General features: G+C 47.5%; 1 protein-coding gene across 1 annotated transcript in view; it reads left to right on the top strand.

Moving 5' to 3' along the window:
- Window positions 1–6,000, top strand: part of NEURL1 (neuralized E3 ubiquitin protein ligase 1) — a 70,574-nt gene that overhangs the window by 354 nt on the left and 64,220 nt on the right. The gene's annotated exons all lie outside the window — the stretch shown is intronic.

Here is a 6,000-nt window from a genome sequence, read left to right as displayed (position 1 = left end):
GAGGGGGGGGGCGGGCGGTGGCGATGGTGGCAACCCGGAGGATGGCGTTCGGAGGGGTCTGCGCAGTTCTCCCTGCCAGCACTGGGAACGTCACTGGAGTCCCCTCAGGCCATGATGCTTGGCGAGCGTGCAGGCGTGAGGAAGGGCATTTGCGGATTGGATAGGGCAGTGTGGCAGGAGGCTCAGGCCCTACAGCTGTGCTTCTCAAGGAAGACCCCACAGTCTCCGTTTTCATCTGCCCAGGGTTGGAGAGGTCACGCTGGAAGCACTAGTTGCATTTCTAACTGAAGGGTCCAAAAGATCCAGAAATGATTCAGAGCAGCCTGGAAGAAGGGGCCAGAGCTGATGGTCTCTGGGGTCTTCTGCAGTTGTTGACTTTTTGCGTCCATTGAATCATCTTGGTTTCTGGTTCCCCCAAAGGCCAGAAGTCCAGTTAGAACCCTGGAAAGAAAGGGCTGGGAGCCTTGAAACAGGAAGGTTTACCAGGAAAGGCTTTGCCTTCTGAATCTCTGACCCACCTAGAACCCTCAGGGAGGCCCTAGGCCCAGTTTTTGGCCTTGCAGCTTCCAGTGCTGTCTCTGACCTTTGCAAGACACAGCTGGGTCCTCCCAGGCCCTCAGACCTTACTGATTCCCTTCAGGGAGCTGCTTTTCCAACACCCTCAGAACTAGCCAGCACTTGTCCTGGGCGTTCTGATGGCTAAGAGTCAGGAAGGGAGGCCCGCCGGCTTTCGTAAAGAACAACCCACTTCTTCAGCCCCCAGGTTATGAAAAGGATTGTAGTGATGCCCTTTGACAAAGCATTGACAGTTACCAAGAAGTTTCACAGGCACCTTTTCCTGTGAGCAAGGAAACTGGTCTGGGCAGTCAGCAGTGCTAATCAGACCCATTTTACAGTTGAGGAGAAGGTGCAATGGTTTCAGGTTCCCAAAGCCAGTGAGAGGCAGAGCTAGGCTTCAGACCTATATCTTCTGACTTGGAATTCTGTCCTCTCTTTTGCTGGACAGTTAACCTTCAAGACTGGGGGAGAGGAGGAGAGACGGGACCACCGTCCTGCATTCTAACTCCAACTCTTTCAGAACTTCAGCTCTCACTCGGCCCGGGAAAATCAATGGGTTTGTTGTGTCTTTCTGGAAATTAATATGGCGGTACATGTCAAGACCTTTTGAAATATACTCATTGGCCCTGTGATTCCACCTAGAGGAATTGATCCTACGGAAATGGAGATGCAGGAAAATACTTATGTACTATACTAAGATGTTCATGGAAGTGTTATTTATAACAGGAAAAGAACCTAAAAGCCCTGTGATCATGGTACATCCTCTTGGTGGAGTATTATGCAATCTTTAAAATGGTATTTTTGAAGAATATTTGATGACTCGGAAAAATGCTCACAGCAGCATAATGACAGTTGAAAAAACAGGATACAAAATTGTATAGATTGTAAGATCCTAATTTTGTTAAAAAAATGATATGAATGCCAAAAAATATCAACCATGGAAAGAAAGTTTCCAAAAGATCAACAATGGTTTCCTCTAGGTAATGGGATCACGTAAGATTTTTTCTTTTCTTATTTATATTTTGCTCATTTCTAATATTTCTACAGTAAGCATTATTTTTTATAATCCGAAATAAGCTGTAAGTATTAACATGTATAAAGGCTGTTTCTGAGTGTTGGAAACAGATTCCCAATGATGGAGGAAGCTGTGGGCATCCAGTTCAGTGTCCTCCCTTACAAGTGAGAAGAATGAAGAAAAAGGACAGTGATTGGCCCAGTTACTCAGTGGGTTAGTCATGAGAAGGCGGCAAAGCCAGGCTAAGTTCTTCAAGGGTGGGGTTAGCTCGAGGCCAGTGAGGTGGCTTGGTGCTTTAATGCTCACAAACTGCCCGAAAAGGGCCTGCTTCATCCTTGACCCTAGGGAAGCCCACAGTGGGCTTTCATGATTGCACCTCTTTTTACCTAAAGTTTGGGATTGTGGGGATGTGAACTCTCTGTGGCTGGGGTCTTTGGCAAGGGAGGAAGTGGGCAGGAGAGGGTCTGAGACCCTCTCACCTTCTGGACTCCACCCTAGCTTCCTCTTCTGCCTGACGCCCCACCTACCTGGCTTGGGAAGCTGCCCTTCTGCTGCCTCCCTGGTTTTCAGGGTTCATTTCTTCTTCCTTGGGAATAAATGATGGATAAATTCTCTCCTGGTTATTTCTTTCCCCATGAGCATCTCTCTTCAGGCTTGATTTACCAAAATCCATTCTCCCCTGCCCCTACCCACCTCCTGGAGGTGGCCATGAGAATTTTGATTTTGTTCCTTTTAAGCCTAAGGCGAACGATCAGAGCATGCCCATGAAGGCATCTATGGGTGCCCTCCATCCTTCATCCAGTGTCCACCGATCCTCCTCCTCAGCCTGACTTCTCCTCACCCTACTAGAGCCACCAGCTTCATTCTGTGATTATTTTAGTGTTCACTCCAAATTACCTTCTAACCTAGGAGTCTTCTCTGATATGTTAGTGGTCAATCCATTCCATTTGTATTGTTGTTGACATTGATACTGGCTGTGATTCTAAGACTCTCCACCCAGAGTTCTGCTGGGATTGTTTCGGTACTCACCCAGAATTCAGCTCTAATTCTTATCTGGGGGCTGGGAACTCTCAATTTTTTTTCTCTCCTATAATTGCAATCTCTATTGATTTCTCACCATTTTTATGAGAACAACTGGAAGAGGCCTGGTATAATAGGGACTCTGGGACTCATTGGAGATCTAAGATTGGTCTGGCTGTCAGGCTGATGTGAAACAAGGCTCATCCATCACCTGTCAGGTGGTAGACTTCCGTCTTCTTCCTGGAGACACACTGACCTCACTCCACTGCTGGTAATTCCCACTGGGGTCTGAGTATTGTTGGTTTAGGAGTGTACAAGGGAGAGGTCCAAGGTATAGCTTTGGCTTAGGACCAATAGACAGTTATGAAGAGCTGCTGTGTGCCTGGCTCAGAAGTGAGGGCTCTTGACATCCTTGTATATTCACGGGCTCAAGATCTACTTGAAAAGACAAGGCTGAGGGAGGGAATGGGATCAAATGCTTGGTTGAACTGTTGAAATCCCAGATGTGTGTGGGCAGAGGTCAGAATGAGGGATCAGGGAAAGATGTGAACTGGACATGAAGGGAACTGCAGAGATGGGGTAGATGGCAAGGGGTGCAGCGGGAATCCTAGGGTCTGGGGAGGAGAGTAGGGGAAGGGGATGTATGGCAAAAGCTTGGAGGTCGGAATGAGTAAGTGTGTGCATACAATCTCAGTGACGGGCACAGGGTGACTGGTCAGGGTTCATGGAGACAGATACAGAGAATAAAAATCTTCCTCCTTCCCCAGCTCTATACGAGTGCCTCCTCGCTTGGGGGAAAGGTAACTAGGAAACCTTTGGGGAGGGCTCCTCAGCCCCAGTAGTCACCCATGGGTGGGGATTGGATGGGCCACCTCCCATCTTTTTTTTTAATTATGGTAAAATTCACATAACATAAAATTCACCATTTTAAGGTTTTAAAGTGTGCAATTCAGTGGCATTTAGTACATTCATAATGTTGAGCAGGCACCACTTCTGTTTAGTTCGAAAAGATTTTCATCACCCCCAAAGGAAAGCCTGTACCCATTAAGCAGTCACTCCCCGCATATTCCCTCCCCTGAATCCCTGGCGACTGCTTTCTGTCTCTGTGGATTTGCCAGTTCTGGATATTTCATATAAATTGAATCATACTATATTTGTCCTTTTGTGTCTGGCTTCTTTCACTTAGCATAATGTATTTAAGGTTCATCTATGTTGTAACGTGTACCTTCTTTTCTTTTTGTGGTTGAATAATATTCCATCGTACAGATATACCACATTTTGTTTATCTACTTGTCAGTTGATTGATATTCGAGTTATTTCCACCTTTTGGTTATTGTGAATTTTGCTGCTATGAAAATGTGTATATAAGGTTTTTTTTTGGAACAATTCTATGGGGTATATACCTAGGAGTGAACTTTCCATCTCTTCAAAGCTGGTGCTTCTTGAATTGGACGTTTCACAAAACCACTGGTTATTGTCCGTAGGAAGATTGTCCCCCTCTAGCTTTGGCTGGGTGTGACGTTGTTTCCAGAGTGTCTTTTCCATGCTGGCTGAGGCTCCTCGCAGGCAAAGGGAGGAGGCTCTAAGGTGGCCGAGGAGCCTTGATTCTTTGAAGTGGCCACAGGAACTTGTCTGCAGATCCTGAACTTCCTCACTACTCTCTGAGGGTGGGGGTGGGATGCATCCTCCTAGGACAAGTTCCTAGCCATTTTTCAGCCTTCACATTCTCTCTGCTACAATATCTGGAGTCCTAACCCCAGATATTGCCAATAGCTGGTCTTTTTGCCTTCTTTTCCTCTTTTGATGTTGCCGCAGTGATCTACCTAAAGTACTCCTTTCGTCGTGCCCCTCCCCTATCCACAGCCTTCAAGGTTATGACCAAGACTGCCATAATCAAGTCTAGTCAAGGCCTCCGTTCTTTGGCCAACCCACAGATATTCCCACAGCCCTTGTCTCGGCTCCTTCCTTGGTCGTCATGATGTTTACAGGTTAGCAGGTCTCTAGCCCCAGTGATGCAGCGGATAGACCTGGGAAAGGGGGCTGGAGGCCTCCTCTGCTATTTCAAACTTCAGAGAGGGTGGGCTGAAACAAGCCCCCGTGTTGAACCCTGAGCATCTATTCTGCACGCCTTTTTGGTTTTTAGTTCAGTTTGACTTTAGAACCCAATATTGTTTAATCAGAACAATAATATTTATAGCTACTGTGTGTTGGGTGGTTACTGTGTGCCATATGTGCTGTGTAGACTATTTTGATTAATATCCTGACAACCTACTTAGGGCAATATTGTTGTCACTACTTTATAGATGGGTAAAGAGAGGCTCACACAGGTTAAGTAATTTATCCCAGACTCCACAGTTAGTAACTGATGGAGCTGGGATTTAAACCCGGTGCTCTCTGTCTTTAGAGTTCACTGTTAGGACCAGTATACTATCCTGCCCCCATAGAATTCTGTCTTTCATTGTGAGAAAGAAACCGGGGAGCAATCTCTTGGTCTATAAACAGAGCCCCAGATGAGGGAGAGGGAGTACCATGAGGTTTTTGATGCTCCTTCCCAGCCCCCTGCCCCTCCTGCCTCCCCCGCAGGGTTTTAGCCATGTAGACCTGTCGGCCAGTTATCAGACACTTTCCAGGGAACTTTCTTATTCTTTGGACCAGTGTTTCTCAAAGTCAGGGTTTTCTACTGCCTGTATCAGCATCAGCATCAGCTGGAAGCATGTCTGAAATCCAGGTTCCCAGCCCCCAGGCCAGACTCATTGCCTCAGAATATCTTGGGGATGGGGCCCCCAAACCTACATGTTTAACAGGACTCCCGGGTCATTCTGGTATACCCCAAAGTCTGAGAACTATCAAAGCTGTGGGGCCTCAGAACAGTTCCACTCTGACACTCTTGAGGTTGGTGAGATCAGGCTTCTCAGAGGAGGGAGCCTGGAGTCGGATGGTGGAGATTCGGAGTGGAGTTACAAGAGCCTTTCGCTGAGGGCATGGTGGCAGAGGCACGGAGGCACGGAAAATGCAAGGTGTGTGCAGGGCCAAGGAGCAGTTCCTTCCTCCTGGGGTGTGGGGCCCCCGCTGGGGAGATGAGTAGGTCAATCTTTGAAGATAGGCTAGGGCCAGATCTTGGAGGCCCTTGAGCATTAGGATGAATAGTTTAGACTTTATCATGTAGGCAGTGGGAGCCATGGACAGCTCTGGAGCAGAGGAGTGCAGTGACTTCATTTAAATAGCAGCAGCAGCAGCAGAACACAGGCTGAGGGGTGGAGGGAATGAAGCATCTTGAGCTGCTGGGAGGCTAATGGAGACTTCAGGGCTTCTGTCTCAGGCCAAGCTAAAAGGGCCAGGTGTGGCATCCAGGCTGACAACTTCATCTAGGGTTCCCATGGGTGGGTCTGGAAGCATTTCTGACCTAT

This window comes from Pteropus alecto, unplaced genomic scaffold (genome assembly GCF_000325575.1).
Source record: "Pteropus alecto unplaced genomic scaffold, ASM32557v1 scaffold177, whole genome shotgun sequence".
Lineage (NCBI taxonomy): Eukaryota > Metazoa > Chordata > Mammalia > Chiroptera > Pteropodidae > Pteropus > Pteropus alecto.
This window is presented reverse-complemented; position numbering and strand designations above follow the sequence as displayed.